We start from the raw sequence: 27,661 nt of genomic DNA, 5'->3' as shown, positions 1-27,661 counted from the left end.
AAATAACCGAAATAAGAGATGTCATACTTTGTACACATTTCCTGTCTGTACTGTTCATATCATCATAATATGCACTGATACACTGACATGTGTAAGTATTGCCATTTCCTGTACATCTGGCGTAAATATCACTGCAGGTTGCTGTGTTTGGTACAGCAGTTGTTGGTTGCGGACATGTTCCACCAAGAGAAACCTCTGAAAGAAAAAACAACAGGCAAACTTAACGAAATAAAATGTGTTAGAATCAATTTAACCAATTAATCTCTTTATTTACAATTTCATGTTAGCACAACTGTATTAATTTTAAAAAACCTCAGTCTAGATTAACAGGATTTCATAATAAAATAATTTAATCAAGTAGCAAAAAGAGAAAAATAGAAACATACTCAGAGCACAAGTGCCACCAATTTGAGATCCGGTTGTATCATAATATGTGCTTGGACACCGACATGTTCTACTACTACACACTGCATTGACTGCTGAACACTGGTTTGTTGCATCACATGATTGTCCCAGCTGGCGCTCTATTAAATGTATATATTATAATGAATATAACAGCAAAGGATTTTTCCTTTAAGGTACATAATTATTATTATATAAATGTCAGTAAATAACAATTCTACAGTCAAATTTGTCTATAAAGGCACCACTGGAAAATAGGAAAATGTGGTTATTGTTGACAGATGGTCTCTCCTTACAGGTACATTTTCACCATATATGGTTTAAGAGAGTGAAAAGATAACAGTGGCCTCTATAACTTTTTTGTTTTTGTTGGGTTTAACATCACACCAACACTAATATAATATTAGGTCATATGGCAACTAATTAAGTGCCCTTGATAAAATAGGTCTTTTTAGAACATGGTCTTCAGCACAGGTTTGACTGTTACTGCAGTACATTGTATTCAGTTCTGGTGCAAAAAAGAAAAATCCTTTGTTCAATTTAAACCTAAATCATTTGGTATGAAAGTGAGTGAAATGTAAGTTAAACCAGTTTCTCAGTTGTATACATATACATAAACCCAAGGTATGTAAAAAAAAAAATTCCAACTTTACACAAGGACACGAAATAGAATCAGGTGACAGAATATTAAAGAAATTTCAAACATAAGCAGTAAAACTTTAAAATAATAGAAATTATTTAAATGGAAATAATTTTGTTTATTTATTTTGAGAAATAAGCGTGTCTTCGTTGCTAGGTAATCTGTAATACTTGACTGAATTTGGTTACCGCACTATATGGTCACTTTGCATACTTGCGTTTATTGAACCGAGAAATAGTAGTCTACCACACCACTATTTAACGGTCAAAATCACATGCAACTTTCTCAGTTCAGTTGTTACTTACAACAGTACAACTTGAAAATCTTCAAGTTGCGAATCTTAGTTCCGGCATCATCTTTAATTAAGTAATGCCACTTGGCAGACGAGGTGTAATTCGAGGTGTAATTCGGGGTGCTGGCCGTGCTGCAGGCCGTGGTAGAGGCCGTGTCAAAGGTGAAAAAGCTGTTAGGCAGCCAGAACAGGAAAATTGTCCAAACACCAGGGGACAAAAGAGGAACGCCGACGAATTAGAGCCAGAGGTGCCGGAATTACATGCTGAGGGTCCCCTGAGGCTGACACTGATGGCGTTGGCAACGTCTTACTTCAGGAAGACGCCGGTGGGTCTAATATTATTGATTTTGAGAAACTTATTGTAGATTCTGATATTATTCCACCCAGTCGGAATGATTCTTCTCATAGAATTGGTTCCCTCACGGGGTGTGACGGTGCAAATGACCAAAACTTACAGAATTTAGGTAGTAGTCTGACTGGTTCCATCTTTAGAAATAGTGCTAATATGGGGTGTGGTGGCGCAAGTGACCAACAAACTTTTCTCACAGATGCATTGAACATATTACCTACAAATTCGAGTGCTTTACAAACCACTCCTCTTGTTCGTTTAGCAAGTGATGATTTAGCCGCTCATGTTCCCTCATCCTTAAAGCAACAAATATGTAAGGGCGAGTACGTTAATTTATGCCTGTTGCTAAAAGGAGCCGTTGAGCTTTCAGATCTGCAGGGGTAGCGTTTTTCAATTAACTGCAGACAGACATATTGAAACAGTGCAGAAAGAATGTAAAGATAAATTTACCTCTGTCGAGAAATGGACAGACGCGTTTATCATATACATGTACACGTCAATTTATCTGTTGAGCCACCCAGATAAAGTACATGAAATGCTACATTATATGTATAACATTAGGTAATGTGCCATGCGCCAAGGTGGCTTTGCTTGGAGAGCATTTGATGAACAATTTCGTCTGCGTCAGGCAATAACACCAACGTCCTGGTCACATAAAAATAATGAACTCTGGTGGCGGTGCATGCAGGTAAAAGATTACTAAGTGCCCGTTCAGTCAAATACATGTATATACATAATGCAATGGTTTCAACAATGGCAAATGCGCAAGGTCAAACTGTAAATTGTCTCACTCCTGCACTCAGTGTTTTGCTCCACACCCTGAGATTAACTGCAGCCAGTTTCGGTCAACAATCAGGTCACAAACTCCAAGGCCTCAAAATACATTTCGCTCCAATGGGTTTCGTAGACCATTCAGGGGTCGTGGAAGGGGACAATCCAACAGAAAGTAGAAACAAAAGTTGGGTACAGAACAGGTCACTAATTTTGACATCTCAAATATAGCAAAATCCCCCGTTAAACTAGAAGTCTTGAGACATTTTTCACTTAGCTATGATAAAAATGAAGCAACATTTTTGATAGAAGGTTTTAGCAAAGGTTTTCCCATTCAATACACGGGACTGAGATCCCCGCGAGACTAAAAAAACTTGCGGTCTACATTGTTAAGGGGACGCATATTGCTACATTCACAGTTCATACAGAAATGCGGAAGGGGTGCATATTCAAGAAATCGATGGTGGGAAAATAAAAAACATATTCCTAAACCAATATGATACTGATGGAAACCTGTAATATTCAGTAATTTGTGGATAAGGATGCGGTACTATGAATGTAATAGGAAAACAGAGGTCTTTGTGAAAGTACATTCAACACAAAATATTAAGCATTTGTATAAGGAAAAAACAGGTTTTTTGCAATAATAGTGTTCCAAATAATGTTGAAGGGATGAAATTTTCTTTCTAACACACCAGGTTTGCTTAAACATGTAAAAATTGAACGCCACGTTATTTCAGCTCGGGATGGACGCCATATTTCTCACTGATAAAAAATGTAAACAAAAAAATCAGAGTGGGATTAGCATTGCAAGGGCATAACATGACATTCTACACAATGAATACCTTAGATCAGATATCTAAGATGCTACACAGGTCAGGCGGGTTAAATGCATAATGTCGATCACTTGAAATTCATCTTGAAAATGTGATTAATTTTAGTTTATTTACATGGTTTTTAATTTTCCCACGACTTCTCGGCGATTCACTGCAAATGTATTACTGCGCCGGACGAAAGGTAACTCTAATAAACAACGGGAGACAACTTAGGTGTCAGCACGTGTACGATTTAAAAAAAAAAAAACATGCCGATGATTATAATTTCTTATCAAATAATGAATCCTATTCAGATATTCGTCTTTAATATTAGAAAATTATTAATTTCTGTGGACATTTATCAAAAAATATTACTTACAGTGGACTACTTTGCGCATCAAACTGGTTTCCGCTTCAGTTGTGAGGCACTTCCGTTATACTTTTTGACAACAATAACAAAACACAAAATGAATCAATAAAGTCACTTATAAACCGATTGCTACTTAAATCAGTGTAAGTATATTGTTGTTACAACATTATACATGTTCGTTACGTTATGAGATAAAGTTTATCTTGAACAGCATAATCCATTAATTACGTTTAGATGATATTGCATTTACAACTTATTTGACCCCGTTTTTTTACGTGAATGACAGCATTCTCGTGCAACTCGTGCAAACAGAGTTATGAAAAGTATGGTGGAGAATTCAAGGACAAATTATAAATGACATTAAAGTGAGGATAACTGTATATTCGTCCAGTTTTGATCATTGACATTCCTGCTGTGTATTAGTAATTTTGGGAACAAGATTAGAATGTTACTTTTGCACATATACACATTGATTGGACCTCTCAACCAAATTCCATACCTTATTTGAGGGATTTTTAAGACAGTATATTTTCAAAAGTTTGTTAAATGTGTTTTGATATTTAAGTGCATTGTAGTTCATGAATACCAAGTTAAAAATTAATAATGGCAACATTTCTAGGCCATTATTCACCTTATTGTAAGCCACTAGACTTCTGTAACGATAAATGTTTAATGTATTAAGGGGAATATACCCTTTAAGTTTTGGAATGTGGCATTCCTTGACCACCGTATCTTTTCTTATGCACTACTCTGTAAACAAACTAAATAATGTGTTTTAGCTTACATATGCGAAATGAAAAGCAAGACAGTGAACTTATTTCACATTCTTTCTTTAAATTAGAATCTGTAGGACATTGATAAATGTTTGGACAAGGTGAAGCACTATTATTTTCGCACAAAAAAGTATTAATTTTTGACTTTGAATGTACACAACAAGTCTTATGTAATTCAACAATAACTTTCTTGTTTCAGTTTTTCTCATTTTTATTTTAGTGAGCAATCCTTTGTGTACTTATAACAGTTGAAACAGTATCCATTTCATGTACCAAAATCTTGTACTTTTTTGCAGGTAAATTTTATCATACCCCACCCACTTTTTTCTAATTTCAAAGTATGCGTCCCCTTAAATCCTGAAATTATGCAAACTCAAATTACAAAAGAGTTGAAGGCGGGGCAAGTCGCAGGTCCATTTGTTCAACGCCCACTTCCAAATTTAATTGTATCGCCAATTGGTCTAGTTCCAAAAAAAACTCCTGGGGAATTCCAAATGATTCACCATTTGTCATAACCCTCTGGTGAGTCAATTAACGTTTATATCGACCCAGCTGTATGCTCAGTGCAATAGTTTTTTACAGTTTTGACGAGGCTGTCAAGTTAATACAGGAACTGCGGCGTGACTGCAAGTTATTTAAAGCAGACATCAAAAGCGCATACCGCTTGATACCTATACAACTGTCAGATTTCGAGTTATTGGGGTTTTGTTTCATGATCGTTTCTATTTTGACAAGGCACTTCCTTTCGGTGCATCAATTAGTTGCATTACATTTAGGTTTGCCAGATTTCTAGAATTTTGCGTAAAGTCGAAATTAAGATCGGGTAAATTGATTCATTATCTAGATGATTTCTTAGGAGGTGATAAAACATCAGCGTTGTGCACTGAGGAACTAACCATATTTAAGAATACGTTTTCAGAATTAGGCGTACCTTTAGCCGATGGGAAAACGGAGGGCCCGACAGAGATACTTGTATTTTTTGGCCTTGAACTTGATTCAACCAAAATGACTGTCAGAATCCCTTTGTCAAACATTCAGGAGATAGTACAAACAAGAGGGCCATGAAGGCCATGTAACGCTCACCTGACCTATTGACCTAAAGATCATCAAGATTAACATTCTGACCAAGTTTCATTAAGATATGGTCATAAATGTGGCCTCTAAAAAGTTAATTAGCTATTCTTTTGATTTGACCCCATGACCTAGGTTTTGACCAGACATGACCCAGATTTGAACCTGACCTAAAGATCATCAAGTTTAACATTCTGACTAAGTTTCATGAAGATACAGTCACAAATGTGGCCTCTAGAGTGTTAACAAGCTTTTCCTTTGATTTGACCTAGTGACCTAGTTTTTGACCCCACCTGACCCAGATTTAAACTTGACCAAAAGATCATCAAGATTAACATTCTGACCAAGTTTCATTAAGATATGATCATAAATGTGGCCTCTAAAGTGTTAACTACTTTTCCTTTGATTTGACCCGGTGACCTAGTTTCTGACCCACCTGACCCAGATTTGAACTTGACCTATAGATCATCAAGATTAAGATTTTGACCAAGTTTCATTAAGATATGGTCATAAATGTGGCCTCTACAGTGTAAACTAGCATTTCCTTTGATTTGACCAGGTGACCTAGTTTTTGAGCCAACATGACCCAGATTCAAACTGGACCTTAAAATCATCAATGTTAACATTCTGACCAAGTTTCATGAAGATATAGTCATAAATGTGGCCTCTACAGTGTTCACAATCTTTTCCTTTGATTTGACCTGATGACCTAGTTTTTGACCCCAGATGACCCAATATCAAACTTGTCCAAGACTTTATTGAGGATAACACTTTGACCAAGATTCATGAAGATTGGGTCAAAATTGTGACGTCTAGAGTGTTAACAAGCTTTTCCTTTGATTTGACCTGGTGACCTAGTTTTTGAACCCAGATGACCCAATATCGAACTCGTCCAAGATTTTATTGAGGGGAAAATTCTGACCAAGTTTCATTAAGACTGGTCCAAAATTGTGACCTCTAGAGTGTTAACAGTCAAATTGTTGACGACGGACACAGGGTGGTCACAGAAGCTCACCTTTGAGCACTTCGTGCTCAGGTGAGCTAAAAATAAAAGAGATCCTACCACACCAAAAAACGTTAAAAAGACGACCATGATCCTACCACACCAAAAAACGTTAAACAAGAGGACCATGATGGTCCTGAATCGCTCACCTGTTCCCACATCACCCAGTTTTGAACTGAGTATGACGTCGTTTTTTCTATTATTTGACATAGTGACCTAGTTTTTGAGCCCATGTGATCTAGTTTTGAACTTGACCTAGATATCATCAAGATAAAAATTCTGACCAATTTTCATGAAGATCCATTGAAAAATATGGCCTCTAGAGAGGTCACAAGGTTTTTCTATTATTTGACCTAATGACCTAGTTTTTGACCACAGGTGACCTAGATATCATCAAGGTGAACATTCTCACCAATTTTCATGAAGATCTCATGAGAAATATGGCCTCTAGAGAGGTCACAAGGTTTTTCTATTTTTATACCTACTGACCTAGTTTTTGACCGCACGTGACCGAATTTCGAACTTTTACCTAGATATCATCAAGGTGAACATTCAGACCAATTTTAATGAAGATCCATTGAAAAATATGGCCTCTAGAGAGGTCAAAAGGTTTTTCTATTTTTAGACCTACTGACCTAGTTTTTAATCGCAGTTGACTCTGTTTCGAATTTATCCTAGATATCATCAAGATGAACATTTAGACCAACTTTCATATAGATCCCATGAAAAATATGGCCTCTAGAGAGGTCACAGTGTTTTTTCATTATTTGACCTACTGACCTAGCTTTTGATGGCACGTAATCCAGTTTCAAACTTGACCTAGATATCATCAAGGTGAACATTCTGACCAATTTTTCATGAAGATCCATTGAAAAGTATGGCCTCTAGAGAGGTCAAAAGGTTTTTCTATTTTTAGACCTACTGACCTAGTATTTGACCGCAGTTGACCCAGCTTCGAACTTGACCTAGATATTATCAAGATGAACATTCTGACCGCTGGTGGTACAGGTCTGGGGTTTTGGTATACATTTTAAGGGTCATTGGTGCCATGCTAAGTGGCCAGATTCCTGGCATTCACATGGTCTTACGTCTGATATTACAGCCTTGGAATTATTTCCAATTTTAGTGGCAATGTTTATTTGGGGATCAGAGTTGGTGAATAAAAAAATCAAATTTAACTGCGATAACATGGCAGTGGTCCATATCTTAAACAAATTGTCCTCGACATCAGAAAAAGTGATGTGCCTGGTTAGATTTTTGACTTTGAGATGTCTTCATTTTAACATATTGATGAAGGCTAATCATGTCCCAGGTCATTTTAATGGTATATGCAATGCTTTGTCTCGCTTTCATTTGACCAGATTCAGGGAGTTAGCACCGACTGCAGATCTCGAACCTTACCCAGTCCCAGAATTCCTCTGGAACATATTCTATCTAGAGCTAGACAACTGCTTCATACAGGAATCGCAACCAATTCTGTCTTGACATATAAGACCGCCATTCGGTCTTTTAAAAACTTTAGACAGTTGTATGCAATTTCAAAATGCTGGCCTATTCCGAGTCAACACATAATTTTGTTCATGAGTTTTTGCTTCGAGAATGTGTTTTCACCTAAAACTATTACTACATATGTGGTGGGCTTAAATTACTATCACAAACTTTTGGGGTTTTATGATATCTCTCAGGTTTTTGTTATCAAGAAATTGTTGGAGGGTTGCCATAGAAACCAGATTACTTATGACAATCATGCGCCACTGACAAATTCCATTTTGGTTGCTGTCTGCGAAAAACTTCATTTCAAAACGAACCAGAGAGGAAAGCCTATTCTATTGAAAATACCAAAGGAAATAGGTCCTATTTGCCCGATGCTTTCATTATTAGATTTTGTAGCAATACGTCCTAAAAGTGGAAGTGTTTTATTCTGCCACAAGGATGGCGTACCAGTAACTAGAGCTCAATTTGTCGCCATTTTAGCTAAAAGTGTTAACGAATGTCGATTACTGGGTGTCTATAAGTCTCATAGTTTTAGAATTGGCAGGGCCACTGAGGGTCATTAATCAAAGATTGTTATGAAACTTGGTAGATGGAACTCAGATTGTTATAAATTATATATTCGTACTTAAGTGTTATGTTGGTATCGTGACCATCATTGTAAAATATCTGTAAACTTTCCTAGAACGTTTGTTATAAATGTATGGTCAGATAACGGCCAATAATGCCTACATTTTTAATAAACGGCTAGAAAGAGGTTTGGGAAATGCCAGTTATGGATTTCTTTTCATATAAGGTCTATTTACATGTTGAAATATCCATAAGGATAGGGAAAATTGTAGGACTGAAATCCATGTAAACTTTTTGTTTTAAGAAATGAGATTTTAACTGCCTTTAAGGCTTTATCATGTAGCTGTCACCTCTTTTTCTGGTCGTTCCGTTATGACTATTAATACAAGAGATCACAGAGTGATCTTGGCGCCCACCATTGAGCCATTTGTGATTGTTCCAAATTTCAAGACTTGCTCAAGGTCAAAATCAAGGTCAAATTTCATTTCAGTACACATCACGTGCATGTGGTCCATGCATGTGGTCCAAATTTGAAAGCTGTAGCTTGAGAAATGTGAAAGGTCAAAGTTCATTTCGGTATACAAAACTATGCATGTGCTTCAAATTTGGAGGCTGCAGCTTGAGAAATGTGAAAGTAGGTACTAGATAAAAATCAATGTCAAATTTCACTTCAGAACACAAAAATATTCATGTGGTCCAAATCTGAAGCCTGTAGTTTCAGAAATGTGAAAGTAGGTCACCAGGTCAATCTCAAGATCAAAGTTCATTTCGGTATACAAAACTATGCATGTGGTCCAAATTTGAAGGCTATAACTTGAGAAATGTGAAAGTAGGTCACTAGGTCAAAATCAAGGTCAAACTAGAAAATGCTTTTGTAAAAAAGCCCATGTCTCCCCCAATGCAAAGTCCTATAGGCAAGAAGTCAATAGGGGTCAGGAGCGAAAGTCAAAGAGACACGGATGGTTGGCTGCAATAGGGATCATCTACTTGGCGTGTCCAGTCATCCTGCTAAATTTCAACACTCTTGGCCTAGTGGTTCTCAAGTCACTGTTCAGGCTCCTGTGACCTTGACCTTTGATCAAGTGACCTCAAAATAAATAGGGGCCATCTACTCTGCATGTCCAATCATCCTATTAAGTTTCAACATTGTAGGTCAAGTGGTTCTCAAGTTATTTCCAAAAAATGATTTTACGTGTACAGGCCACTGTGACTTTGACCTTTAATAGACTGACCCCAAAATCAATAGGGGTCATCTACTCTGCATGTTCAATCATCCTAGGAAGTTTCAACATTCTGGGTCAAGTGGTTCTCAAGTTATTCATCGGAACTGGTTATCAATGTTCAGGCCCCTGTGACCTTCCCCTTTAACGGAGTGACCCCAAAAACAACAACGATCATTTACTCTGCATGAACAATCATCCTATGAAGTTTCAACATTCTGGTTCGAGAGGTTCTCAAGTTATTGATTGGAAATGGTTTTCCATGTTCAGGCCACTGTGGCCTTGACCTTTAACAGAGTGACCCTTAAATCGTTAGGGGTCATCTACTCTGCATGACCAATCATCCTATGAAGTTTCATCATTCTGGGTCAAGTGGTTCTCAAGTTACTGACCGGAAATGGTTTTCAATATTCGGGCGCCTGTGACCTTGACCTTTCACAGAGTGACCCAAAAATCGTTAGGGGTCATCTACTTTGCATGTACAATCATCCTATGAAGTTTCAACATTCTGGGTCAAGTGGTTCTCTAGTTATTGATCGGAAATGGTTTTCCATGTTCAGGCCCCTGTGACCTTGACCTTTGACGGAGTGACCCCAAAATCAACAGGGATCATCTACTCTTCATGACCAATCATCCTATGAAGTTTCAACATTCTGGGTCAAGTGGTTCTCTAGTTATTGATCGGAAATGGTTTTCAATGTTCAGGCCCCTGTGACCTTGACCTTTGACGGAGTGACCCAAAAATCAACAGAGGTCATCTACTCTTCATGACCAATCATCCTATGAAGTTTCAACATTCTGGGTCAAGTGGTTCTCTAGTTATTGATCGGAAATGGTTTTCAATGTTCAGGCCCCTGTGACCTTGACCTTTGACGGAGTGACCCAAAAATCAACAGAGGTCATCTACTCTTCATGGCCAATCATTCTATAAAGATTCAATATTCTGGGTCAAGTGGTTCTCTAGTTATTGATCGGAAATGGTTTTCAATGTTCAGGCGCCTGTGACCTTGACCTATGTCGGAGTGACCCCAAAATCAATAGGGGTCATCTACTCTTCATGATCAATCATCCTATGAAGTTTCAACATTCTGGATCAAGTGGTTCTCTAGTTATTGATCGGAAATGGTTTTCAATGTTCAGGCCCCTGTGACCTTGATCTTTGACGGTGTGACCCCAAAATCAATAGGGATCATCTACTCTTCATGACCAATTGTCTTATGAAGTTTCAACATTCTGGGTCAAGTGGTTCTCTAGTTATTGATCGGAAATGGTTTTCAATGTTCAGGCCCCTGTGACCTTGACCTTTGACGGAGTGACCCCAAAAACAACAGGAGTCGTCTACTCCAGCAGCCCTACAACCCTATGAAGTTTTAAGGTTCTAGGTCAAATGGTTCTCCAGTTATTGCTCGAAAATGAAGTGTGACGTACGGACGGACGGACGGACGGAAGGACGGACGGACGGACAGGGCAAAAACAATATGTCTCCTGGGGGAGACATAATTTCATTTTGGAACACAAAACTATGCATGTGGTCCAAATTTGAAGCCTGTACCTTCAAAAATGTGAAAGTAGGTCACTAGGTCAATGTCAAGGTCAAAGTTTTTTTCTGTACACAAAACTATGCATGTGGTCCAAATTTGAAGGCTGTAGCTTGAGAAATGTGAAAGTAGGTCATTAGGTCAATGTCAAGGTCTAAGTTTTTTTCGGTACACAAAACTATGCATGTGGTCCAAATTTGAAGGCTGTAGCTTGAGAAATGTGAAAGTAGGTCACTAGGTCAATGTCAAGGTCTAAGTTTTTTTCGGTACACAAAACTATGCATGTGGTCCAAATTTGAAGACTGTAGCTTGAGAAATGTGAAAGTAGGTCACTAGGTCAAAATCAAGGTCAAATTTCATTTCGGAACACAAAATTATGCATGTGGTCCAAATTTGAAGCCTGTACCTTCAAAAATGTGAAAGTAGGTCACTAGGTCAATGTCAAGGTCAAAGTTTTTTTCCGGTGCACAAAACTATGCATGTGGTCCAAATTTGAAGGCTGAAGAAATGTGGAAGTAGGTCACTAGGTCAAAATCAAGGTCAACTCATGTCAATGTTCATCTTGCCACTCAAAACTATACATGTGGTCCAAATCCAATGTTGTAGGTTATAGACAAGATTTTAAAAGCTTTTCCCTATATAAGTCTATATGAACCATGTGACCCCCGGGGGCAGGGCCATATTTGACCCTAGGGGGATAATTTGAACAAACTTGGTAGAGAACCACTAGATGATGCTACATAACAAATATCAATGCCCTAGGCTTTGTGGTTTGGACAAGAAGATTTTCAAAGTTTTTCCCTATATAAGTCTATATAAACCATGTGGCCTCCAGGGCGGGGCCATATTTGACCCTAGGGGGATAATTTGAAAAATCTTAGTAGAAGACCACTAGATGATGTCACATGCAAAATATCAAAGCCCTATGCTTTGTGGTTTTGGACAAGAGGTTTTTCAAAGTTTTTCCCTATATAAGTCTATATAAACCATGTGACCCCGGGGCGGGGCCATATTTGACCCTAGGAGGATAATTTGAATAAACTTGGTAGAGAACCACTAGATGATGCTACATAACAAATATCAAAGACCTAGGCTTTGTGGTTTGGACAAGAAGATTTTCAAAGTTTTTCCCTATATAAGTCTATATAAACCATGTGACCCCCAGGGCGGGGCCATATTTGACCCTAGGGGGATAATTTGAACAATCTTAGTAGAAGACTACTAGATGATGTCACATGCAAAATATCAAAGCCCTAGGCCCTGTGGTTTTGGACAAGAGGTTTTTCAAAGTTTTTCCCTATTTAAGTCTATATAAACCATGTGACCCCGGGGCAGGGCCATTTTTGACCCCAGGGATATAATTTGAATCATCTTGGTAGAGGACCACTAGATGATGCTTCATACCAAATATCAAAGCCCTAGGCACTGTGGTTTTGGACAAGAAGATTTTCAAAAAATTTCCCTATCTAAATCTATGTAAATTATAAAAATAAACAAAGGGCCATATCTCACTCAATAATTGTTGAACCAGTCTGATTTTCAGGGGGACACAACTAGGGTACCAATACATCATTCTGACAAAGTTTGGTCAAAATCCCCCAAGTAGTTTCTGAGGAGATGCGATAACGAGAAATTGTTAACGGACGGACGGACGGACCACGGACGCAGAGTGATTTGAATAGCCCACCATCTGATGATGGTGGGCTAAAAATACATTTTAGTTAAACCTATTTCTGATCATTTTTTCCTCTATTAAGTATCCGTTGTAGATTTGAATATTGATTAACAGAGAAGGAAGTATTAATGAACCCGTTAATTATGATTTTCCCCACCCCTTCTTAAAAAATTTAGATAGTGATCATGCGATTTTCTTGACATCTTCTAGCATTTCTAAACATTGTTACATTCATATTTTTCTAGACATCTAGACATCTGGGTGTCGATACTCGATACCTTATTGGGCCGGTGAAAGAGCGAAACAGACAGAGAAGAACATCTCTCTTTACCGAATGGGCTGGTAAACTTTCCGCCATTCAATTGAGGCCCAGGTATTGTTATGCAATCCACCTAGAATAATTGCGATAAATTTGGGAGGCAACGATTTAGTTTCGTTATCACTCCTGAATATAAAGACGGAAATTGAGGCAGAAATTGGTTATCTTCGTGACACTTTCCCGGATGCCCTGATCATCTGGATAGACATCTTACCCAGGAGAGTCTGGAGAGGGGCTTCTGGGTTGAAAGCAATTGATGATAAACGTAAACACGTAAATAGAGTTGGCCGCCAAACAGTTCAAAAGTCGGGCAGGAGTGATGTCATCTCGCCCGACATTGATGCTGAAACAAATTTCTTTCAGAATGATGGCATTCACTTAAATGAAGTTGGATGTGAATTTTAGTTGGACTACTTAAAAGATGCCATTCTTCAAAATATGTAAAATATTATAGAATTTTTGGGTTTATAAATCTGAAGTTAAATTTATTGTGGCGAAAAAATTCTATCGGCCGGAAAGGTGATCGGGCGTCGGTTATTACAAATTAACTTTTTATACCGTTTTACATCATTTCTGTTTGGCGACATTTGTTGATTATCCGATTATGGACTTCCTTTCTTTTGCCATTGGTATTCAGTTACTTTCCCGACGGGAGATGGGTGTCTATGGTCGGAGAATTAGGTCAATTGCAATGCATTTGGTTTGCATGTTACAGTGGTTCACTCTGGCGGTGGTTGACTGGAGTTGCTTCTAGTCAGTTGCATTTGCTGCTTTGTATTGCTGTTTTGCGTTCAGTATCAGTTACTTGCATCGCTGACCGTTAATTGTATATGATGCCGTTTATCACTTTAATCGTAATTGACTCGTGTTGCTTTGGGTCACTAGGGTTGGCCTTTATAGTACTTGGTAAGACCTAGCTGGCTTTGCTGTTCTGCATAAGGCATCGGTATAGCGCATATTACCATACTGGCACAACGGATCCAGTTGTGTGGTTGTTGTTCCTTTCTTATTTATGTTGGTAGTGGTCTCCATTACACCCCGTAGAGAGGAGAGGCCCGCAATTACACAATTGGTTGGACTCGTCCGGTAATGCGCTGGTGTGTCTTGGTTGCCATTAACCACAAAAGTATCAGTTGGCTTAAGTTGCTTCAAGCCCTTGCATCGCATTACATTTTAAAGTAAAGATTTTTCTTAATGGTGTTGATTTGCCGGAGGCGCCCGGTCTCCTTTCCGTTGATGGAACCTATCGGTCGGTAGGACCTTAAACCACTATCGACTTACTTTCTCGAGCGGCCATTATATATGCCAACTTTTTCTCTATTATTATGTGAAATATCAATCATCTTCTATATTATATGAAATAAATATGTTATAGTCATTATTAGATCAATAATAATTACTGAGAATGTTGCATGTGTTTATTGTTATTTCGAGTAATCTTGAATAATAGAAATTTTTCAAATGGAAATAATTTTGTTTATTTATTTTGAGAAATAAGCATTTCATCGTTGCTAGGTAATCTGTAATACTTGAATGAATGTGGTTTCCGCGTTATATGGTCACTTTGCATACTTGTGTTTATTGAACTGAGAAATAGTAGTCTACCACACCACTATTTAACGGTCAAAATCACGTGCAACTTTCTCAGTTGGGGGCCACCCAAGGATCATTCCTGTGAAGTTTGGTGTAATTCTGCCCAGTGATTTTCAAGAAGAAGATTTTTTTAGAAACTGTTGACGCACGACGCACTACGCACGACTGACATCAAGTGGTCACAATAGCTCACCTTGTCACTTTGTGACAGGTGAGCTAAAAACATGGTATGCAATTTTCACATTTAATGCAAAATTGAGACGTTTTCCAGAAATTAGGCTTAATCCTGATTTGCTTTAGAATATTACTGACATGCTTTTGAAAGTGTTTACGTTACTAAGTCTTGAGATCTCTGTTAGCTTTTCCTTTGTTTTGACCCGGTGACCTAGTTTTTGACCCCACATGACCCAGATTCGAATCATCAAGATTAACATTCTGACTAAGTTTCATGCAGATACAGTCATAAATGTGGCCTCTGGAGTGTTAACTAGCTTTTCCTTTGATTTGACCTGGTGACCTAGTTTTTGAACCTACATGACCCAGACTTTATCTTGAGCTAAAAGCTATCAGGATTAATATTCTGACCAAGTTTCATAAAGATACAGTCATAAATGTGGCCTCTAGTGTGTTAACAAGCTTTTCCTTTGATTTGACCTAGTGACCTAGTTTTTCACCCCACCTGACCCAAATTTGAATTTGACCTACAGATCATCAAGATTAACATTCTGACCAAGATTCATTAAGATATGGTCATAAATGTGGCCTCTGGAATGTTAACTAGCTTTTCCTTTGATTTGACCTGGTGACCTAGTTTTTGACCCTACCTGACCCAGATTCAAACTGGACCGTATGATCATCAAGATTAACATTCTGAACAAGTTTCATAAAGATACAGTCATAAATTTGGCACCTACAGTGTTAACAAGCTTTTCCTTTGATTTGACCCGGTGACCTAGTTTTTGATCCCAGATGACCTAATATCGAATTCGTCCAAGATTTTATTCAGAGTAACATACTGACCAAGTTTCATTAAGATTGGGCCAAAATTGTGACCTCTAGCGTGTTAACAAGCTTTTCCTTTGATTTGACCTGGTGACCTAGTTTTTGACCCCAGATGACCCAGTATCAAACTCGTCCAAGATTTTATTGAGAGTAACATTCTGACCAAGGTTCATTAAGATTGGACTAAAATTGTGACCTCTAGAGTGTTAACAGTCAAATTGTTGACAACGCCAACGACGACGGACGACGGACGACGGACACAGGGCGTTCACAAAAGCTCACCTTTGAGCACTTGGTGCTCAGGTGAGCTAAAAATGACGGACATCATCAAAGTATGTTGGTTCATATTTATTTCAAGTTTGATGAAATTCTCCTGCTAGTAACTGAGAAATGGCTGCGGACGGACATTTTTGTGCATTTTTCATTTCTTCATTCAAAAAAACAAGGGATTCAATAACTATCAAGGGAAATTACTCTAATGAATGGAGAAATTAAAATCAAGCAATATCAAGGGAAATTACAATCTAAAAAAAACTTCGGCTTCATTCAGTATTTGGTCAGTTTTTCAAGTTAATGAAATTCTACCAGTAGTTACTGAGAAATGGCTGCAGACGGACATTATTTCATTAGAATCAAGGGCGAGATAACTAAGGGACAATGCCAATATATAAATTTGACGGACACAGTGTCATATGGGCAGATTAATAAACCATTTACTCGACCACATGCAAATAGTTATAAGTTTGACTACTGCAGACAAATGTCTTACTACGGCAGAACATTTTCAGTCCTGTGTCACCGTGATCTTGACCTTAGACCCCCAAAAACATCAGGGGTCATTTACTGATCATAAAAAATCCTCTGAAGCTTGATTTATGTAACCCTAAGCATTCTCTATTTATTAAATGGAAACCAAATGGTCTACCTACAGTCAGACCAACAGATAAACGAACAATGAGGATAACAATATCCCTCCTATCCTTCACGGAGGGCATAATAATGTGATTAATTCTGGTTTAATAGTTAATGTGGATCTTTCTTTATCTGATTTTTTTAACCTTCTTCAAATTAATGAGTCAACTACAGATAACTTACTTGTACATGTATTTCCATTATTATAGAAGCCACTCTTACAAGAACATGTACCACTGCTACATTTACTGTTTGTTACTATGGAACAATGGGTATCAGCGCCACAAGTCTGACCAAGGGATCTCTCTGAAATGAAATTGTTTGCAAATATGAAGAATCAAACTTGGTAACCTCAGAGTAAATCTAAAATGTATGTCTATATTCTGGAATAACTTTGCTAATTGTTCACTTGTTTTAAAGAATATATTGTGTAAAATGACTGCCAGAATAAACACTGTTGGGGGACCTTTGTGTAAAAACCATTTGCTACAAAAGATGAACATTAACAAAAAAGTCAATGTTAACCTAAGTATCACTTTATGGTACCTGAACATTTAACTAACTTACAAAACAACAAACTTATTCACTGCACAGCTACTAAACAATCACACATCATTCTGTGACCTTGACCTGAGAGAAGTAAATAAAACAGGTTTCTTAAAGACACCATATTTCAAAACAAAACAAAATGTGTATAAAAGTTTGAACGAATGATAATTCTTTTAGGTGTTAAGCATGTTATCGAAAGCAGTATTTGTTGCAGATTTTGTCGCGCATGGGACACGTTCTCTAAATTTAAATTTTCATTCATCCTTCTTCCATTATTTATGTATTTTCACACAAATTTGTGTGTAGTAGCAGACAATATGTATGCAATTTCCCGCCTTGGGGTTGTTCTGCGCATTTGATAAACCGGAAGTGATGGCGTAACATCATTTATCCTGAAAACGTAGAATAATACCTGGATTCGGCGTACAGAAATGAAAATCATTTCATAAATAAATGTGAGTAAAATTATTACTATATTTCTAAATTCAAAATATGATATTAAAACATATGACTCCTTAAATTAATCAAAATATTGTCATAAATAATGTCCAGTTCGATTTCTTCGTCAAATATCTCAGAAATAAGCGCACGGACATACATATATGTTATTTCACAATGTTAAAGGCTGTATGTTTATATACAACTGTGAAAGTTTACCAAAATCTACACTGTAATAAAACAAGAGGACCATGATGGTCCTGAATCGCTCACCTGTCTCCACATGAACTGAGTATGACGTCGTTTTTTCTATTATCTGACATAGTGACCTAGTTTTTGAGCTCATGTGACCTAGTTCTGAACTTGACCTAGTTATCATCAAGATAAAAATTCTGACCAATTTTTATGAAGATCCATTGAAAAATATGGCCTCTAGAGAGGTCACAAGGGTTTGCTATTATTTTACATAATGACCTAGTTTTTAAAGGCATGTGACACAGTTTTGTACTTGACCTAGATATAATCAAGATGAACATTCTCACTAATTTTCATGAAGACTTCATGAAAAATATGGCCTCCAGAGAGGTCACAAGGTTTTTCTATTTTTACACCTACTGACCTAGTTTTTGACCGCACGTAACCCAGTTTCAAATTTGACCTAGATATCATCAAGTTAAACATTCTCACCAATTTTCATGAAGATCCGTTGAAAAATATGGCCTCCAGAGAGGTCAAACAGTTTTTAAATGTTTAGACCTAGTGACCTAGTTTTTGACCGCAGCTGACCCGGTTTCAAATCTGACCTAGATATCATCAAGATGAACATTCAGACCAACTTTCATACAGATCCCATGAAAAATATGGCCTCTAGAGTGGTCACAAGGTTTTATATTATTTGAGCTACTGACCTAGTTTATGAACGCATGTGACCCAGTTTCAAACTTAACCTAGATATTATCAAGATGAACATTCTGACCAAATTTCATGCAGATCCCATGAAAAATATGACCTCTAGAGAGGTCACAAGGTTTTTCTATTATTTGAACTACTGACCTAGTTTTGGATAGGACGTAACCCAGTTTCAAACATGACCTAGATATCATCAAGATGAATATTCTGACCAATTTTCATGCAGATCTCATGAAAAATATGACCTCTAGAGAGGTCACAAGGATTTTCTATTATTTGACCTACTGACCTAGTTTTTGACCGCAGTTGATCCAGTTTCGAACTTTACCTAGATATCATCAAGATAAACATTCTGACCAATTTTCATGCAGATCCCATGAAAAATTTGACCTCTAGAGAGGTCACAATGATTTTATATTATTTGACCTGCTGACCTAGTTTTTGACCGCAGTTGACCCAGTTTCAAACTTGACCTAGATATTATCAAGATGAACATTCTGACCAATTTTCATGCAGATTCCATGAAAAATGTAACCTCTAGAGAGGTCACAAGTTTTTTCTATTATTTGACCTACTGATCTAGTTTTGGACCAAACGTGACCCTGTTCCAAACTTAACCTAGATGTCATCAAGGTGAACATTCTCACCAATTTTCATGAAGATCCATTGAAAAATATGGCCTCTAGAGAGGTCACAAGGTTTTTCTATTTTTAGACCTACTGACCTAGTTTTTGACTGCACGTGACCCAGTTTCAAACTTGACCTAGATGTCATTAAGGTGAACATTCTGACCTTAAAAATACTGAAAACTTTATGAAAGTTCTGGTTTTCCCATAGGCTCCCATTATGAACAAGAGCTGTCGGATGACAGCGCGCTCGACTATTCGAAGAACTGATTGAAAAATGGGGTCAAAATATTACCACAGATATTCAGACAAAAGAAATAAATAGATTAGACAAACAATGTTCCTGTATTTCTTTGATTTCGATAAGTCTTGCACTAAATGGCAATGTATGAACCAATTTTAAAGTCCAAAAAATGCCATAATTCAGTCAAAATAGTTATGTACTTTTGCCTACAGATGGAAAGTTTAAAAGCCATTTGTCAAATAATTTTGACGAAACATGGACTTGTATGAAAACAGAACCAATTTCAAAGTCCAGAAAGGGCCATAATTCAGCCAAAATAGATGACAGAGTTATGTACTCTTTCCTACAGATAGAGACTATTATACTAAACAAGTGATAAAAGTTTCAAAGCCATATGTCAAACACTTTACAAAAAATATGAACTGGTACGGAAAACTTAACCAAGATTTATAAGTCAAAAGGGGCCATAATTCAGCCAAAATCCTTGATGGAGTTATGTACTCATGCTATAACTGGCCATGGTGATGGTAAACAGGTGTTGAAAGTTTCAAGCTTTATCTCAAAAGACTTTGTCAAAATATGAACTGGTACGAAATAAAAAACCCCAGATTTCTAAGTCAAAAAGGGCCATAATTCAGCCAAAATCCTTGATGGAGTTATGTGCTCTTGCCTATAACTGGACATGGTGATGATAAACAAGTGTTGAAAGTTTCAAAGCTTTATCTCAAAAGACTTTGTCAAAATACGAAGTGGTACGAAAAACTTAATCAAGATTTCTAAGTCGAAATGGCCATAATTCAGCCAAAATCCTTGATGGAGTTATGTGCTCTTGCCTATAACTGGCCATGGTGATGGTAAACAAGTGTTGAAAGTTTCAAAGCTTTATCTTAGAAGACTTTGTCAAAATATGAACTGGTACGAAAAACTTAACCATGATTTCTAAGTCAAAAGGGGCCATAATTCAGCCAAAATCCTTGATGGAGTTATGTGCTCTTGCCTATAACTGGCCATGGTGATGGTAAACAAGTGTTGAAAGTTTCAAAGCTTTATCTCAAAAGACTTCGTCAAAATGTGGACTGGTACGAAAAACTTAACCAAGGTGTGACGCCGACGCCGACGCCGTGGTGAGTAGGACAGCTCTACTTATTCTTCGAATAGTCGAGCTAAAAATTGTATGAGGTCCAAATTTTTCAAATCAGTCTAGCAAACAAGAGGGTCAATGACCCTAAAGCACTCAACCTGTGTACACGGCTTAAAGTGTGTTTATATAACATGTTTGGTACAAGTACAAAGTTAGATTTCTTCTATGTTAGCCTACTAAAAGTACATTATATATATGTCACACACATTTTTGAACTTAGAGCAATAATCTGAACAATTATGGTAGACAGTTCAACTCTTGATACCACACCTCAAGTATCAAGACTTTATCTATTATTGATTCAGAGAAGAAGATTTTCAAAGCTTCTTATATATAAGCCTACAGTAAGTACATGTCACACACTGGGGCATAGATATGTTTTACCATAGAGCAATAATTTGGACAATTATGGCAGAGAGTCACACCCTTATATCACATGCCAAATATCAAAGCTCTAGAGAGAAAGATTTTTAAAGTCTGATAGCTGAAAACCTATTTCTAACCAAAAAGACCCATAATTATGTTCAATGAACCAGAACCATTTGAACAACTTTAAAAGAGGGCTACCCAGAGATAATTTGTGTAAAGTTTCATCGAAATCCATTCAGTGGTTTTGGAGGAGATGTGTTGATGAAAAGTGACCACGCCCATGGCAGCCATGTTTTTTAACGAATCAAAACATTTTGAACACTATTTCTAGAAGGTCACACAAGGACCATTTGTGTAAAATTATTTTAAAATTGGACTAACAGTTTTATACTACATATACGTATAGGAAAAAGTTACCATGCCCCCTGGCAGCCATGCTTTTTGACAAATCGGAATAATTTGAACAATCTTGGGAAAGGGTCACAAAAGGACCATTTGTGTAAAATTATTTTAAAATTGGGCCAGCAGTTTCACACAAGAAGATTTTTAATGTTTCCACTATATACATATATAGGGAAAAGTAACCACGCCCTCTGACACCTATGTTATTTGACGAATCAAAATAATTTTAACATTCTTGGAAGAGTGTCACGCAAGGACGATTTGTGTAAAATTATTTTAAAATCGGGGCAGCAGTTTCACACAAGAAGATTTTTAAAATTTCTAATAAGTATAAACATATAGGGAAAAGTGACCAAGCCCCCCGGCAGCCATGTTTTTTGACGAATCCGTATAATTTCTTCAATCTTGGTAAAGGGTCATCATGGACCAAAGTTTGTGCAAAGTTATTTTAAAATTGGGCCAGCAGTTTCACACAAGAATTTTTTTTTAATTTCCACAACTATATAGGGAAAAGTGACCACATCCCCTGGCCGCCATGTATTTTGACAAATCCAAATAATTTGAACAATCTTGGTAAGAGAGTCACAAAAGGACCATTTTTGTTAAATTATTTTAAAATCGGGCTAGCAGTGTCACACGAAGATTTTAAAAGTTTCCACTATATACATAAAGGGAAAAGTGACCACGCCTCCTGGTGGCCATATGTTTTGACGAATCGGAATAATTTGAACAATCTTGGTAGAGGGTGACATAAGGACCACTTGTGTGAAATTATTTAAAATTCGGATCATCGGTTTAGAAGGAGATGTCGTTTGAAGTTTTTTTCTATTTTTATCTCTTGCAGCCCCTATGCGCAACCAAGTGGAATCGATTGCAAAACTTTGGTAGAGGACCACACAAGGAACATCGTGGCCAAGTTTCTTCAAAATCCATTCAGTGGTTTTGGAGGAGATGTCGTTTTAACACAAACACACAGACGGACGACTTGACAGACTGACGGACGACGGACACAGTATGATCACAACACCTCACCATGAGTACTCTGTGCTCAAGTGAGCTAAAAACCAAGCACACAACCCTATCTTTTTTATTTGCTGAGTTTTCTAACGAAAGTATATTTTGAGGTTTCGAAAAATCATAGTTTAATCAAATTCTATATTGTAGAAAAAATTTAGATCTGAATGTGAAGAACTTCCTTAGGCGGAAAGACAATGTATGCAAATGTAACATGTCCATGTTGAAATTTTAACCGATCAATACGAATAATGACGACTCTTTTTTTTAATTACTTTTTATATTTTTAAAATATAAATTCATCATGACATTTGACAATCTTAGACATTTATTTTGATATGCAACAATAGTATGATTAAATTGGAATGCAAAATGAACAGTCATGTTGGCATATTTCATGAGGTGGTGGGGGAGGGAGATGAGCTTTTTACGCATAGCAACTGACTCATTCAGCTGAAGAAGTATTAAGTGTCATTAGGGTGTTAGTCTTCAAAGTCCTATCAAAGGCACGGAGGGCCTGAGAGTGGCTAGTGATTGATGTACTCGTACTGTAGTCTAAATGGTAAGAGTTTTAATATCAAACAATAGGAAATGAATACAGGATGCACATGACTGGTTTTGTGGGTAAAAATAATATGCTTCATGCAACTTATTTCAAATATATTTTTCCTCAGATTATGTATGGTAATAAATCAATGAAATTGAAGTAGTGTATGTACACTGAGACAGGTGCCTTCATGGCCGAGTGGTTAAGGTTGCTGACTTTAAATCCCTTGCCCCTCATTGACCTGGGTTCGAGCCTCACTTGGGGCATTGAATTCTTCATGTGAGGAAGCCATCCAGCTGGCTTACGGAATGTCAGTGGTTCTACCCAGGTGCCAGCTTGTGATGAAATAATGCACGGAGGGGTACCTGGGTTCTTCCTCTACCATCAAAGCTGGAAAGTCACCATATGACCTATAATTGTGTTGGTGCAACGTTAAACCCAACAAAATAAAATAAATAAATGTACATTGAGGCTTCAATACTGATTTTTAAGATTCATACAATTTCCATCAATAGTATCAAAGTTCTAACAAACAAACAGGAATGATCTGAGAAGGATCAGATCTAGAAATAAAGTAAATCAAAATGAATCTCATGTAAAAGTTACAATTTGTTATCTTCAATATCCTCTGGACAGAAAGTGTGATGGACAAGATGGCAACAATTATGCTGCCCCTACTTTTAGGGAGCATAACAAGCATATTAGTGAAGTAGAAAGAACAAGCATATTCAGTGAATTGATAACTGCTGCCAAATAAGTTGTTTTAGCATACTTTGAAAGATATTTTATTTTAAGATATACATAAAGACACAGAGTATTGAATATACATGTGCTGTCCAAAATACTCTTTGGTTTCCCGTTGGCTAATTTTCACCAAGTCACAGGTTTTAATCTTTAAAGATTTGCAATTATTTTGATTGAAATAGCCATCTTCCTGCTTGCTGAAGATGGAACAGACAATATTAAAAGTTCAACAAGTTCTACCAGTAATAGTTTGTTTTTAGGTGTTTTTCTTCGACTGAACAGAGATTTCCTTACAATAAATATCAATTAAATGGACATTCAATCGATGCGTAGTAAAACTTTGTTTGATATTATACAAGTATATTGACCCAATATATTTCTCTAAAATTGAAGAATGATTCACCAAAAAGAAACGTCGAAAGTACAAACTACAATTTGACCATTGACACTAAGACACTGGCCATGACTATAACTATATATTTTCCCAGTAAACATTTGCCTATCTAATATCTAAGCTCTAGGGCTTCTGGTTTTTGAGAAGAATTTTTTTAAAGATTTTCCTATGTAAAATCAAGTGACCCCGTGGTCATGATTTGAATAAATTTGGTAGAGGTCTACTAGGCAATGCTTCACACCAAATATCTAAGCTCTAGGGCTTCTGGTTTTTGAGGAGAAGATTTTTAAAGTTTTTCCTTTTGGTTGCCATGGCAACCAGAGTTCCGCATGGAATTCAATTCTTTGAACAGTTTTGTAGAGCTTCACCCAAGGAACATTCCTGTGAAGTTTGGATGAAATTGGCCTAGCGGTTTATGAGGAGATGTCGTTTAAAGTAAAAGTTTATGGACGGATGCCAGACGATTGACGCCAGACGCCGGACTGTGAACGATCAGAATAGCTCACCCTGAGCCTTTGGCTCTGGTGAGCTAAAAACATTTTCCAAAAGTACGTACAGTTAACAGGGAGATGTTGCTTTTTGATATAAACTATAAAATATCCTGGAAGATTTATAACAATCTATCAATAAGCTAAAATTGAAATTTAGGTAAGTTTAATGTTAAGCTAGATATTTTGAAACATTAAAGTCCCTTTATCACCCCTGGAGTTCTTAAAAAATGAATAATCCTGTTACCACATACAATTCCCCTTTAGAATAGCAAATTCCCTGCTTGGAATGACAGAAATCCTAATTTTGTTTCTGAAATGTTCACATGTATGAAATTCCTATGATAATTTCAAAAGCATTATTGGTACAAATAGTGAAACTGTGAGACACACCAGATGGCATTTCTATATCTGATTCTTGCTAACCTGGCAGAGTATACCACATCTGGTTGTTTGGTTTAGGTTAAAGGTCAGTAATTCAAATCCTTCTTTGTTTCATATAAAAAACGACAACTTCAGGTCGTCTTTACGTATCTTTAGAGAACATCACTTTTTCCTACACTTATTTTTCATGAAAGTTCTATCACAAATTAACGAAAAAATGAAAAGAAAATAGGGGGTTATGTAGTTCCTAGTGAAATGCCAGTCAGTTGTGGTCTGCTACCCTAAAAATGACGCATATTTACTCTCGTCCGCGCAATAAACACCTACTTCCGGTTTCGATCTGCAAAACTTGCCATGTGGGGTGTATGAACATGAAAACCGTCTCATTTCATGCAGAATGTCTTCTAGTAGTGAAAAACGGTGATTAAAGCATTCGTTCTACACGAATTTGCGCAAAAAATGGGAAAATTAGGATCTATTTATTATGGACTTCTTTCGACTACACCACGGAAGCACATTTTCGACCGAATTACTGACCTTATTCCTTTAAAGAGGTTTTCAAAAATATTTCATTTCAGTTATGTATGGCAATCAGTTCAGGTTCTCTCTGTAAATTATATTATCAACTTACTTAAGCACGAATCAGCGGAGCTTGATCCTATTTGAAAGTAATCACTCGTACAGGAACATGTACCACTGCTACATTCACTGTTGCTTACTGGAGAACAGTGTGAATCAGCACTACATGACTGACCAAGGTATCTCTCTGAAACGAATAAGTCATTTCATTACATGGTTTTCAGCAAATCATAGAATATTAGGGTGAAATATAGCTTGTATTTTCACAGTACATATTTTTCACTAGTAAGAAATTATAACAAGAGGACCATGATGGTCCTGAATCGCTCACCTGTCCCCACATGACCCAGTTTTGAACTGAGTATGACGTCAATTTTTCTATTATTTGACATAGTGACCTAGTTTTGGAGCTCATGTGACACAGTTTTGAACTTGACCTAGATATCATCAAGATAAAAACTCAATTTTCATGAAGATCCATTGAAAAATATGGCCTCAAGAGAGGTCACAAGGTTTTTTATTATTTGACCTAATGACCTAGTTTTTGAAGGCACGTGACCCAGTTTTGAACTTGACCTAGATATCATCAAGAGGAACATTTCACCAATTTTCATGAAGATATGAAAAATATGGCCTCTAGAGAGGTCACAAGGTTTTTCTATTTTTATACCTACTGACCTAGTTTTTCAATGCACGTGACCGAGATTCAAACTTTAGCTAGATACTATCAATGTGAACATTCAGACCAATTTTCATGAAGATCCACTGAAAAATGTGGCCACTAGAGAGGATAAAAGGTTTTTCTATTTTTAGACCTACTGACCTAGTTTTCGACCGCAGTTGACCCAGTTTCAAATTTGACCTAGATATCATCAGGATGAACATTCTCACCAATTTTCATGAAGATCTCTTGAAAAATATGGCCTCTAGAGAGGTCACAAGGTTTTTCTATTTTTATACCTACTGACCTAGGTTTTGACCGCACATGACCCAGATTCAAAATTTAGCTATATATCATCAATGTGAACATTCAGACCAATTATCATGAAGATCCATTAAAAAATATGGACTCTAGAGAGGTCAAAAGTTTTTTCTATTTTTAGACCTACTGACCTAGATTTTTACCGCAGTTGACCCAGTTCCAAACTTGACCTAGATATCATCAAGATGAATATTCAGACCAACATCCATACAGATCCCATGAAAAATATGGCCTCTAGAGAGGTCAAAATGTTTTATATTATTTGACCTACTGACCTAGTTTTTGATGGCATATGACCCAGTTTCGAACATGACCTAGACATCATCAAGTTGAACATTCTGACTAACTTTCATGAAGATCCATTGAAAAGTATGGCATCTAGATAGGTCACAATGTTTTTCTATTTTTAGACCTACTGACCTAGTTTTGGACCGCAGTTGACCCAGTTTCGAACTTGACCTAGATATTATTATGATAAACATTCAGACCAATCTTCATACAGATCGCATGAAAATTTTGCCTCTAGAGAGGTCACAAGTTTTTTATATTATTTGACCTACTGACCTAGTTTTTGAAGGCATGTGACCCAGTTTCAAATTTTACCTAAATATAATCAAGATGAACATTCTGACTAACTTTCATGAAGATCCATGAAAAGTATGGCCTCAGAGAGGTCACAAGGTTTTTATATTTTTAGATCTACTGACATAGTTTAGGATAGCACGTGACCCAGTTTCGAACTTGATCTAGATATCATCATGGCAAACATTCTGACCAACTTTCATACAGATCCCAGGAAAAATATGGCCTCTAGAGAGGTCATAAAGTTTTTATATTATTTGACCTACTGACCTAGTTTTTGACTGCATGTGGCCCAGTTTCAAACTTGACCTAGATATCATCAAGATGAACATTCCGGCCAATTTTCATGAAGATTCATTGAAAAGTTTGGCCTCTAGAGAGATCACAATGTTTTTCTATTTTTAGACCTGCTGACCTAGTTTTTCACCGCGGTTGACCCAGTTTCGAACTCGACATAGATATC

The 27,661-nt window shown here is 37.0% G+C and overlaps 1 long non-coding RNA gene across 1 annotated transcript; it reads right to left on the bottom strand.

Annotated features, from left to right (window-relative positions):
- Window positions 1-392: 392 nt before the first annotated feature.
- LOC128553364 (uncharacterized) lies at window positions 393-25,817 on the bottom strand. Its single transcript, XR_008369329.1, has 3 exons — window positions 25,687-25,817; window positions 16,990-17,112; window positions 393-524 (listed from the first exon to the last, which is right to left on the bottom strand). It is a non-coding gene; the product is annotated as an uncharacterized LOC128553364 (long non-coding RNA).
- Between the last annotated feature and the right edge of the window lie 1,844 nt (window positions 25,818-27,661).

This window comes from Mercenaria mercenaria, unplaced genomic scaffold (assembly GCF_021730395.1).
Source record: "Mercenaria mercenaria strain notata unplaced genomic scaffold, MADL_Memer_1 contig_3745, whole genome shotgun sequence".
NCBI classification, from domain to species: domain Eukaryota; kingdom Metazoa; phylum Mollusca; class Bivalvia; order Venerida; family Veneridae; genus Mercenaria; species Mercenaria mercenaria.
Note: the sequence above shows the minus strand (reverse complement) of the source record. Positions and strands in the feature narration are given on the sequence as shown.